Here is a 13,055-nt window from a genome sequence, read left to right on the forward strand (position 1 = left end):
GACAAACCAAATGACTAAACTCTAGTCCAGATACCAGATGGGGCCTCGGTTATTCCAAAGGCACCACCATCACCATTGACATTTGCATTGGCCTGCTCATGGGCTTGGACAATGGCTATAAGCCAGAAAACGTCCTATACGTCTTGTGGACTACAAACTTGATGTATATGCAGGGCTAATCCTGACAAATCCTTGGTATATTCATGTGCCTGAGCCAACTTTTCTCCACTGTTTGGAAAAACCTGGTGACTTTTCAAGTGGCTAACTGCAAAAGTAGGTCCCAGGCACTGTTCATGCCAAAGTGATAAAAGAAAATGACCACGATACAAAGTGTTACACAGACATAATTTACGTTTTTCTATGTTTTATGCAAAGCAGTATGCTATGTTGGCCCACATTAATTGTCTGAAAGAGGTATAGAACGACTTTCTGATGTTTCATTTTGAATTTTACATAGTCAGAAATGAGTTATTTCACAACAGAATCATCAAAATCAGCCTAGACAAGTTATATAATGATGTGGTAAGACATATCCAAAAAGGCAGCCATCTTTAAAAAACTGGTGGCCATTTTGAAAATTAAGTGTCTACTGGTGGCCATTTTGAAAATTAAGTGTCTAATGTGATGATTTTTTTTTTCTAAAGAATGATCCATGAGGTACACTCTGTCAAATGTTGGTGCTTGTTTCCAGAACTGAAGTATTCTTCTCCTTATCTCCCCCAAAAAGCTCATCTTCATCTATATCTCCTGCAATAAATTTCTTTATATCAGCTTCAGTTTCCTTAATTCCTTGATTAACTTCCAGAGGATCCAAATCTTCCATAAATTCGAACTCAACTCCAACAGCATGTGCAATCCCTACTACAGCACCTACTGCAGCCCCTGCTGCACCCCCTACTACACGACCAACTGCACCCACTACCTTTGCAGTAATTGGGCCAAAGTGAAATCCAGCTGCAGCCCCAAGCATATTTCCCAGGAAAATATACATTTAATTTTTGTAAATTGTCAATGACCACACAGGCCAGTTCTCCCAAGGGCCCCTGAGAGCCAAGGGCCCCTGGCAACGGCCCCACCGGCCCAATGGTTAATACAGCCCTGGTAATGGGAATGTATGGTTAAAAAGAAAACAAAAAGAAATGGAAATTTTATTTTTTATTTTTTGGTATTTAATTTTGTAAACAAGATGACTCTAAATGGGCATTTGCAGGGGGTAGGCTGTGTGTGGAAGTGAGTGAATGGATGTAAGTGTATTGTATTGTATAATAAACATAAATAAATAAATAAAAAATAATAATATGTTTGTTTGTTTGTTTGATTGATTGATTGATTGAAGACTTTATTAGAAGATTGCATAGGAAAAGGTATAGTTTCATGACGGTACAGTTCACTGGAACAAGGTCTACTAAAAGGAGATCCATGAAAAGACTAAGCTTATTTCCACTGGAAACCATTAAAGTATCTCATATAACATTGAATGACAGACAAATAGAACACAGTACTATGCAGTAGATATGTAAAGAAAAAGAAAAAAGAAAACAGTAAGTCTAAACAAACAGTATATACAAAGAAGGGGCAGGGGAGGGTAGGGTTGGGCAAGGTTCGGTTTTTTTACCAGTTGCGAACGGCTGCTGCCTGTAAGTGGGTTTTCAGGGCAATTTTAAAGGATGCTAGTGATACACACTCCTTTATGGCCTTTGGTAAGGCTTTCCACATTTTGGTGGTATAGCAGAAAAACGAGTTTGACCCTTTGTTGGTTTTGACTCTGGGTTGGAAGTGATCTGTGGCGCTGCCTCTGGTGTTGTAATTATGGACATCCTTAATGTTTATAAAGTATTTTGACAGGTACTTGGGTATCATAGTGGTGTAGTGTATCTTGTACACCAGGCCCATTGCAAGTTGCTGTACTCTGTCATCTACTCTGAGCCACCCCACTCTTAACTGGTGAGTAGCGGTGAGGTGAGTCTGATAGGGAAGGTTAAGCAGGACCCTAATTAGTTTATTTTGGACTGTTTGGAGTTTAGTTTTCAGGGCTTGTGGGGCGTCACAAGCCCTGAAAAGTCTCAAGATAGAGTACTGATACTTGAAAAGAGTGGGTTTGTACCTGGAACAGAAAGGCTGTTTGTGATCTTTGGTTCAGGTGGTCCTGTGGAATAGAGAAGTGACAGTCTTTATTGCTGTGTTTTCTTAAGGGCTCTATAGAATGTTGCAAGGTGCAACAGCTGACCAAATACTGTAAGATGACAATAAAATCTAATTTATGCTGTCAAACAAAGTAGACATTTCAACCCACCCAGCACAAAGATTTTTTTTCTTCTTTTTTTTACCTGGTAGCGCAAAAGAAGAATGCCATTCCTTGAGTTCGACAAGTTTCACCTTGTTGGGGTCCAATATGTTCAAAGACTATAGAAATGAATAGCATTTTTTTTAAACCAATATTCAACAATTGTAACAATGACACCTCATTTTGAATTGTTATTTGCCAGTAAACCTACCTGAGTGGAAGCCATGGTCTTCTCTGGATGAGGCACAGCTGACTGTGGAGTCTGTGTATCTTCAGCAGGACTCTCTATAAACATAGGGAAAAAGTGTATAATGCAAAGCCACGTGGAATGATATGTTGAAGAGGTCCATGCAGAGGCTAGAAAGACTTTTAAAATATGGGCTGAGTCAGGCAAAGGTAGACATGAACCTCTGTTTGAAAAGAAAAAGACAAAAAAAAGCTAATGCAGATTTTAAATATGCCCTTTGTTTTATCAGGGTAATAATAATAATAATAATAATAATAAAATAAATAATCTGAGGTCAGATTCTCTGGCAAGAAGGTTTGCCCCTATAACTTATTAGTTTTTTACCTATAACTGAACGGATCTTTGTGAAACAAGATAGATCTGTCAGATCTTTTTATAAAACGTGTGGCATTGATTGTGGGTTGAGGAGGCGGGAACGGGAGGCGTGAGCAGACTGCTGTTAACTCCCCAGTGTCAACATTAAACATTGGCCAAGCAATTTCAGCCCAACGGGATCCAATCGCACTAGTTATTTATCTGTTATTTAAGAACAGACTATGATTAGTGTGGTGAGTGGGATTCAATCCTGAGGTGTAGGGAATGCTGGGCTAATGTTTAACGTCGGCTGAAAAAAAGGGGGTCACAGCGGTCCGCTCACGCCTCAGAGCTCTTGTTTCAGTATTGATTTGAATTTAATTTGGCATAAACATGTTTCATTGGCCTGTAGAAGAGGAAGTGAGGAGTGGCCCAAATATTTACAATACCAACAACAAATATCAATGCAAAGATGAAGAAGTGCTCTCTAGGAGTTAATTAAGCGACATAACAATCATGATAGACTTATCACAATTTATTGTGATGTGTATTTTTCTTGATTTGGATAATAGAGTAGGCCTACAGAAGTACTGACACCACTGCCGCTACCCTTTAGTCAAGGAAGTATTCTTGCTATTGAAAGTCCCATAGAGAAATCTTAGATAGCCGAACCGTGTTCCAAAAATAATCAAATGGGAATGGAGTGGTTTGCTGCCATTTGCGGATTGCGGCAAAAAACCAAACCAAAACTCCATTCCCATTTAAATGCATTTGCAGAATCCGCACTAGGTACGGTAGAACAAAACTGTGGTGTGGCCATGCCCTACAAACTCTTTCTTTGAAACAGTCCACAGTCTACTCTACACATACAAATGGAACCAAATGGACATAGTAAGAGTTAAATCAACACAGAGGATTGTGTATTAGTCAAGCTGCAGGGCCGGTTCTAGGATTCTGGTGGCCCTAAGCTAGATTTATTTTGGTGGCCCCCCAAAATCAGGGGTGAAAGTGGCTTGAAGTTCTTGCCAGAACTCCCGGAGATGAAAATCAGGGACACCTCTTGGCTGTGGCTGAATAAAAAACATAATGAAATAGTGAATAGTGAATAGTGAATAGTGATCCAATCATTTTGATAGTTTAATCTGTTAAAAAGACTGTCAAAAGAACCTACAGTAGCAAGTTCACACTGTTGAGTGTTACTTGCATAATATCCTATGTAAACCACACTTCACACCCAAATATGTCTGTGAAACGTTAACATTTCCTTCTTCTGCTGCGTGTTTTTTAAGTGTTGCGAGTAGCCTACTGAAAACTTAATTTTATATTTTCATGCCCTGTGGTTTTAACAAGAAACATGGAGACTGCCATGCTCAACTAAAACGGTTTCAGACATATCAGGATGAGAAAGCAAAGCAACCTAACCTACAGACATTGTATTGAATGAGAGCAGGGTGGAGAGCAACTGTGGTTCAACAAGACTGTCATTGATTTTTTTATTATGCATTTTAATTTTGTATTTACATGTTTTTATAGGATACTTGTATGTATGTTTCTTCCAACATCAGCTAATGGGAATCCATTATATCCCACAACCTTAATTAGAATCGCCCCAAAAAAGAGTGTGTTTGTGTGTGTGTGTTTCCATCTGTAACTCCACGTTCAGCAGTTGTTCAATTGTCTAAAAAACATAATACAAAAATCAATAACGCATGTACCTTGCCCAACATCAACTTTATCACCTTCAGATGTGTCTCTACTTCTCATAATCCCCAAATGTTTAAAATATTTTCCCAAATTTTGGCCTGTAGGCGGCTGTCCTGTGATGCGATTTACATCACAAATGGGCGTCAACAAGCAGCGCACTCCCAGTCCCAACTGCCTGCAAGCAGAGATGGAGTGAGGGGGAGGGGGGCAGTTCCAGAGAGAGCAACATCACAGTCTGTCTGCTTCACACCAAGGGGCTGTAGGCTAGTCCCCTTTATGTGCACCAGCACCCAATGGAGGCAATGCATGCTACACAGGTCACAGGTTAAACTGCATGCTACACACGCACTAGGGAGTCAGTCGCTGCCAATGAAAATAGTGCTGAATTGTCAGATGTCATGAAAGCTGTGAAGAAGCTGTGAAGAACACACTGCTCTACTTCACCATTCTGAGGCTTGATGGATTTTACATTGTCACACATTTTTAAGTTATGTATCTAGTCAGGAGTTTTTACTTCTCCAAATTAAAGTTATGTGTCTAGTCAGGAGTTTTTACTTCTCCAAATTAAAGTTGTGTATCTAGTCAGGAGTTTTTACTTCTCCAAATTAACTGCACAGAGCTGGCTGACAATTTCAATGATGATGTCTGGGTTGTGAGCTGCACAGAATGTTAAGGATTTATGCAAGACTACAATGCAAGCACCATTCACGTTTCTGTATGACAGAATGGAAAGCATTCTAAGAAATAAGAATATGGGTGGGTGACGTGACGTAACGTTTTCGCTGTCCTCGGTGTCAAACATGTATAAATAAAAAATATATTTGTCAAAAACCTTCTGAATATTGTGCAGGACATTAAGCTTTATGTGAACTTACTCAAGATTAAAACATTTCATTCCTCATTTCTTCAGAATTTTCAACCAAACATGGCAAAACTCATATGGTGTGACTGTCCTGACCTTGTTTCTCAAAGTGGGAACTTGAATAAAACTAAGAAAAATAATTGCTAAAAATCATTTGAAAATGAAGGAGTTTTTACTTCTCCAAATTAACTGCACAGAGCTGGCTGACAATTTCAATGATGATGTCTGGGTTGTGAGCTGCACAGAATGTTAAGGATTTATGCAAGACTACAATGCAAGCACCATTCACGTTTCTGGATGACAGAATGGAAAGCATTCTAAGAAATAAGAATATGGGTGGGTGACGTGACGTAACGTTTTCGCTGTCCTCGGTGTCAAACATGTATAAATAAAAAATATATTTGTCAAAAACCTTCTGAATATTGTGCAGGACATTAAGCTTTATGTGAACTTACTCAAGATTAAAACATTTCATTCCTCATTTCTTCAGAATTTTCAACCAAACATGGCAAAACTCATATGGTGTGACTGTCCTGACCTTGTTTCTCAAAGTGGGAACTTGAATAAAACTAAGAAAAATAATTGCTAAAAATCATTTGAAAATGAATTTAGGCAAAAAAAAATGTCTATTTGTGAGCCTATTTTCAAAGTCAAAGCATAATGTTTTCAGTCATTTCTGATCAAAAACATTTTGTCCCCAAAACCAAAATCATTTGGTGTGACACTAGTTTGGACAAATTAAACAGGCATTTATTTGGACACCTATTGGCTAGAGAGGTCCTTCTTCTGTAAGGCTATTCAGCACTCCCAGCACAACTGCAAGACAGGTGTCTGAGGTGAGTTATGATTTTAACATTTTCATGAAATGCCATCTTGTTGAAACTTTGACAAACTCCCCACTTTGGATGTCTGTTGGTGTGACACCTTTTCATTAAAAAAAGCTTAAATTATTTTAAGTTTTGGTCATATTTCCATGTAGATCTAGGTTGCTTTATAGCTAGCATGCTGTTAGCATGCTAATGTGTACATAGTAGCCTCAAGGTAAACCTAAATGCAGAAAACGTAATATGGTGTGACACTTAATCATAATGGTGTGACATGTCTGCTTGTCACGCCATATGACTTGATTGTCACACCATATGATTTATACTGTATTTAACTACAGATATAACAATGAATAACAAAGTTCCATATTTCTTTTGTACATTTAAACATTTGTTTTAAACATTTTTACATAAAATGTAATTTAGCTTCATTCAGTGATACTTCAAATTCATCAGACAGAGCAGAAACCCCTTCACAGAAACCTTAACATATTGTTTCAATCTAAACAATATTTTCTCTTTGTCTTAAACTATACATTCCATTTTCTTTTGTCAGCTGGAAAATGACAAGTGCTGAGAGAACGAGAAAGTACAGGGAGAAACTAAACAATGACCCAGCAAGGAGAGAGGAGCCAAAGGGGCGAGACTGCATTTTCTACGAAGAGCAGGAGGTTGTCTGTGGCATAGCAGAACCGCAACAAGGCAGCCGGTTTGCTACCGTCACCAAATACGACTGGCTGATGTACAATACAGTCTAAATGTATAATCTAATCTGATCTAATACTTTTGTACTTTCACTCACTGGACTGGACAGTGGACAGTGTTAAGGTAGGACCCGAGACAAAACTAGCGAAAATAGCTGATCTACAAGCTCTCAACACGTTGTGCTGCGAGAGCTTGTAGATCAGCTATTTTCGGAGTTGCGCAACCCAGCACTCTTTAGCTAGTGGAGATGTGGTGTAATGTCATGATTCCTAATTACATTTGTTCAACACAAAATGCTGTGTTCAAGTTCAGGAGACTTCGGAAAAAAGCAATTTACCTGAATGCTGAGTTCTGTTTCCACTAATTGGTGTTAATAAAATGTTGCCTTGGCTCCAAGTGTGGCTATGCGCCTTATTGTCTCTTTAGGATCCTTCTGCCGTGGGCCGGCAGAAGACTTAGGTGTGCGTAGCATTCCTGTGCACATCCTCATCATCCATCTACTACTACAATTCTTTCTTATCCCATGTTAAAGCCCTACAATAATATCCTGTTCAGAAATATTAAGGCCATGTTATCCTGGGTAATTGTTTAATCAATCAGTAAAGTTCAGTACTCACTAATAGGTAGGTTAAAACACAGTTTGCTTTGACACATGAAGATATGATCATACGGTGTGACACTAAATCATTTGGTGTGACATTCCAAATAGTGAAAAATCATACCTTTATTAATGATTAAACCAAAAAAATGTTTATGGATTACATAGAGAATATTATCAGGAAGAGTCACAAATATTTGTGTAATTTTAGAGAAAGTTTTGACAGAACACATTTAAAATATGTTGTAAGATCATGAACATGGGCCTCACACAGAGTGTCGATTATGAAAAAAATATACAGATATAATTAATTTTCAAAAAACTATAGTGGATCACTGGTTAGTTATGATAAAGGACTTTGATAAAGTGAGTAACTTAAGAAAGATGTACTCCATTTTCATTTTATGAACAATTATTTTCTTGTCACACCATATGACGATTTAAGTACAACAAACTGCTGAATAAAGTCTGATTCCAATAAAATATCTAAAAACAAAATGTATTTCCATAAGGTTGAGAGTGAGTAGAACAAAAGTAAATAACTTTTATGCCTGCAATTTAAAGTTTTTTTAAAAACACATTTTTTGGGGCGTCACGTCACTGACCCATATACAGTATGGGGTCGCTGCTTCATCTCTCTATCAGCTAATAGGTCCTTGGCCAGAAAAACATTGAAGACTCAAGACTCCTTATCTACATAAAAGCAGAAATACTTCATCCAGGACAGGTGCACAAACCTATCCATATTGTATATCCAGGGCCAAAAATCTTTAGGGGGGTCAAACTCCCCAAAATGCATAGAAAACTGCATGTTGGCACAGTTATACCTAACACTCCCAGCACAACCATCCTCTGATGTGGCCTCTCTAGTTGTGGCCCTAAGCGACCGCTTATATTGCTGTGTAGTGAGATAAATTGAAATAATGCTGTCAAAACTTTCATTTATAATTCATTATGCAGCCTCCATAATGCTCAATCATGAAAGTGGCATAAGGCAAGGAGAAAAATAAAAATAAAACTTTGCTAACCAATTGCACCCCAACATCCATATTCTGGGGGATCATTAGCCCATGGACACACAGAAGTTTAGGGTAGATACCCTCACTTTTCAAATTTATATTTTCAAATATTTCAAAGGTTTTTTTGAAAAACCTATGTTTCTATGTCAGTGGTGCTCAAACTTTTTCAAGTGAAGGACGCCTAAAATTATATGTATTTAGCCACGGACCCCCATCTCAGAATATTTCGTTCCAGGGACCCCCCAGAAGCAAAATTTGAGTTACAAATGTTCGCTTATAAATGCATATATTCAAAGTTTGCACACATTTTCACGACTTTTCAGAAATAGCATCTCTACAAGCTTGCAGTGCGGAACTCGGAGCCGCGCTGTGAGCTTGTATATCTGCTATTTTTCAAGACAGGCCCCTCAACCTTGGGCCCTAGTAACTCAGTACCACCTTTTCCTATGCAACCTTCTAATACATTCTTCAATCAATCAATCAATCAATCAATCAATCAATCAATCAACCAATCAATCAACCAATCAACCAATCAACCAATCAATCTTTCCTTCCTTTTTCCCCCAGAAATTCATAAAATGCACCAAACCGCTCCGCTCCCATTGAAAAGCATTGGCAGAATCCGCCCTCATAGGCAGAATTAAACGCCAGCGTGACCTCTAAGGTCTGTTTCACTATAGTCTATACTCTACAGCAGGGGTAGGCAACCTTAGGCAGGGTGCCAACATTGGCACAGGAAGGGTGATCACTGGCACACTGGCAGAAGTGTGAGAGAGAGTATTTTTATTTAAAAAATAATAATAAATAAATAAACATGCAGAGGGGAGATAGGTGGATTATTAATGTCCTGTCAATCGAAATATGTCAGAATGGCGTGTCATTAAAATGTGTGTGGCACACTCACCACACTGAATATCTAGAAAATAAAAACATGGCACTTAATTTCAAAAAGGTTGCTGACCCCTGCTCTAGAGGGTTTAAGTAAAAATGTGACCACAAAATACTGGTATTGGATGACCTCTGTGTTTGCTGGAAGAAAAAAACAAGAAAAAAAAGATAACTGATTCACACAGGATTAAGATCAGTAAATTACCAGAGATAACATGGGGCACACTTGAATGTCTTCACACTAAAAGAGAAGTATGTCAGTGTCTTACCTGCTTCGGTGTTGAAATCCTGATGTACTGTACCACACGCTGCAAGAAAAATACTCAGAACATCATGAAAGATAGCAGCCATCCCGCCCATTCCCTGTTCTCACTCCTCCCATCCAAAAAACGTTACCAGAGCATCAAATCGCACACCACTCGTTTCAGTAATAGTTTTTTTGCCCAGGCAGTCAGGTTGCTCAACGAAGGAATGAAAGTGAAACGTAGGTAAACATGGGCACTGTAAGAATGTTTAAACTGTACACTGTTAAACTGTATGGTATTGTCGTTGTTGGGACTTGTCTTGTGTGGCCTGCATGGTATGTGGGTCCACACTCTTGTCAGTCACTGTGACCATGTCTTTGTGTAATAAGCACAAGCATTTCATTGTATCTGTACCTGTATGGATATGTGGGACAATAAAACTGTATCTGAACCTGAACCTGAACCTGAATGTATGTCTGGAGAGACAGAGGAAGTATAAAGTGCCAGCTCACTGACACCCCCCTCGGGGTCGGTGGTGGGGCAGATGTCTGTCTGTTATTTACAAGAAGCAGGGCCATTTCTTGTAAATGCTGTGAGCGGATGTGAACTGAAGATTCAATGTGCACCACAGAGAGAAGGAAGAAGACATCAAAGGGACCACAGACATTTTCAGATGCCGTACTGTACATCTCAAGTAAAAATAAAGCATCAACAACGCAATAAAAACAACATCCCCCTGTTAATTATTCATTACAAAAACTGCAGTGGCACATATTTTACTTCCATATTTATTCAATTCAATACCCATACACTAATGCAGATGTTTAATGCTCAACAGTTTTCAACTTACATGACCTCTTGGCTCTTGCACAACCAAACCACACAGACACAACCACTACAGAACAGTTTATTGCTTTGGCATGGGTTCAACTTTGACAAAAAATAAATAAATGCACAGACCGGTTGGTTGTTTAAAGGGATATTTCACCTTCGTCATTTTATCGTCTAATCAGAGTTTTGTGAACGCCCAGTTTTTAAGTTGCTTGATTCAGTATTTATATTTGATATTCATTTTATCAGACCACGCCCCCTTCCTATAGAAACCTATTGTAACTTCAAACTCCATTTTAACCACAATAGATATTTTTTTCTGGTGGCTCCTGACGCCCTCCTAATAGCAGCTGGCCGTGTTTCTTCAGTAACTTTTTTTTATTCATGCCTTTTTTTAAATTCATGGCTTAGTGTTTTTTTAAATGGATTTTGAAGTTACAGTGGGTTTGTGAAGGGGGTGTGGTTTGATAAAATGAATATCAAATATCTAAATACTGAATCAAGCAACTCAAAAACTGTCCAGGGTGTTCACAAAACCCTGATTAGATGATAAAATGACAAAAAGTGTTTTTGAAAGTGAAATAATATGCGCCTGCACGCATGCATTTCTGGGCGAGTGCTGGTGCTTTGGCATGGGATCAACTTTGACCAAAAAAATACACAGATGTGGTTGGTTGTTTAAGTTGGTCAAATTGTGGCCAAAATGTGGCCATATTTGACCATATTTGAATATATTGAAATCACAAACGTCTGACATCATAGACGTCATAGACCACGAGACTGGCACAATATGTCCATATGGCTATTCCCAGTTCGAGTAGCAGCCACTTGTGAGTGGCTTTTCAGAGCTGTTTTAAAGGAAGGTAGGGATTGACACTCCTTTAATGCCTTGGTGTAGAGTACCTTATACACACACCAGGCCCATTACAAGATGCTGTAGTCCTCGACTGTGAGCCACCCGACCCCACGCTTGAAAAGTGATTAGCAGTAAGGTGAGCCCAAAAAGGAAGATTAAAGGGATATTCCTCTTTCAAAAAAACCTTTGGTCACTAGACCCACTGCAATTTGCCTATCGTCAAAACAGATCCACAGACGATGCCATTGCCACATCTCTACACACGACCCTCTCACACCTTGAGGAGAAAAAATCTTATGTGAGAATGCTGTTTATTGACTACAGCTCAGCATTCAATACCATAATTCCCCTCAAATTAGACACCAAGTTGAAGAGTCTGGGTCTAAATTCAAGCCTTTGCGGCTGGATCCTAAACTTTCTGACACAAAGACGTCAAGTGGTGAAGATGGGAAAAATTACCTCGGCCCCTCTGACTCTCAGCACAGGTGCCCCCCAGGGATGCGTTTTGAGCCCCCTCCTCTACTCCCTGTACACCCACGACTGCGTGGCCCTGTTCAGCTCCAACAAAGTGATCAAGTTCCCGGACGACACCACAGTCATAGGCCTGATCATCAATGATGATGAAACAGCCTACAGGAGAGAAGTGGAGAATCTGGAAGCATGGTGTCAAGAGAACAACCTATCTCTCAATGTGGACAAAACAAAAGAGATTATCTTTGACTACAGGAGGCCTCCTAAAGTCCACTCACCCCTCCAGATCGGCGGTGCTGCAGTGGAGAGAGTCAAAGAGTTCAAATTCCTGGGGGTACACATCACTGAGGATCTGACCTGGGCAGTGCAGACAGAAAAGGTGGTCAAGAAAGCCCAACAGCGCCTCTACTTCCTCAGGAAACTGAAGAAAGCTGGGATGGGTCCCAAAGTCCTACGGGCTTTCTACAGGGGCACCACGGAGAGCATCTTGACTGGCTGCTTCACTGCCTGGTATGGCAGCTGCACTGACCTCAATCGCAAGGCCCTGCAGAGGGTTGTGCGGACAGCCGAACGCATCAGTGGATGCGATCTCCCCCCAATCCAAGCATTGTACGACGAGCGCTGTGTCAACAAAGCCTGTGGAATCATGAAAGATTCTCACCATCCCAACCACAGTCTGTTCAAGATGCTGCCTCATGGAAAACGTCTACGCAGTCTCAAAGCTACCAGCAACAGACTGCAAAAGAGCTTCTTTCCACGAACAGTCAGGCACATGAACGAACTGTCAAAAACGAGAAAGATCCAGGGAAAAAGGAATCGCTAGCGCCCCAGCCCCCAACCCCTTACGTTCCCTCCTTGTGAAGTTGAATTGCACCTACTGTACATACCCCTTACGTTCCCTCCTTGTGAAGTTGAATTGCACCTACTGTACATAAATGCATACTGTGAAGTTGAATATATTAATCTGTTGCACATAGAACACTCTGTGAAGATGTTTACAAAAGTTAAGTACAGTACAGTAGCAACTACTGGAAAAATATGCTGTTGGCGTATAGAATATGCCAAACTTTTTGCACATGTACATCTGAGGATGCTCTTTTCTTTTACTGTTGCTCTTTTTGCCTTTTGCACTCCTTTTTAGATTATTATTATTATTATTTTTAGATGTGGTTTGCTGTTATTATATTGTTTTTTTGAGTGGTGGTCACACCACTCCTGTGATTCGCT

This window comes from Nannobrachium achirus (assembly GCF_963921795.1).
Source record: "Nannobrachium achirus genome assembly, chromosome: 3".
Lineage (NCBI taxonomy): Eukaryota > Metazoa > Chordata > Actinopteri > Myctophiformes > Myctophidae > Nannobrachium > Nannobrachium achirus.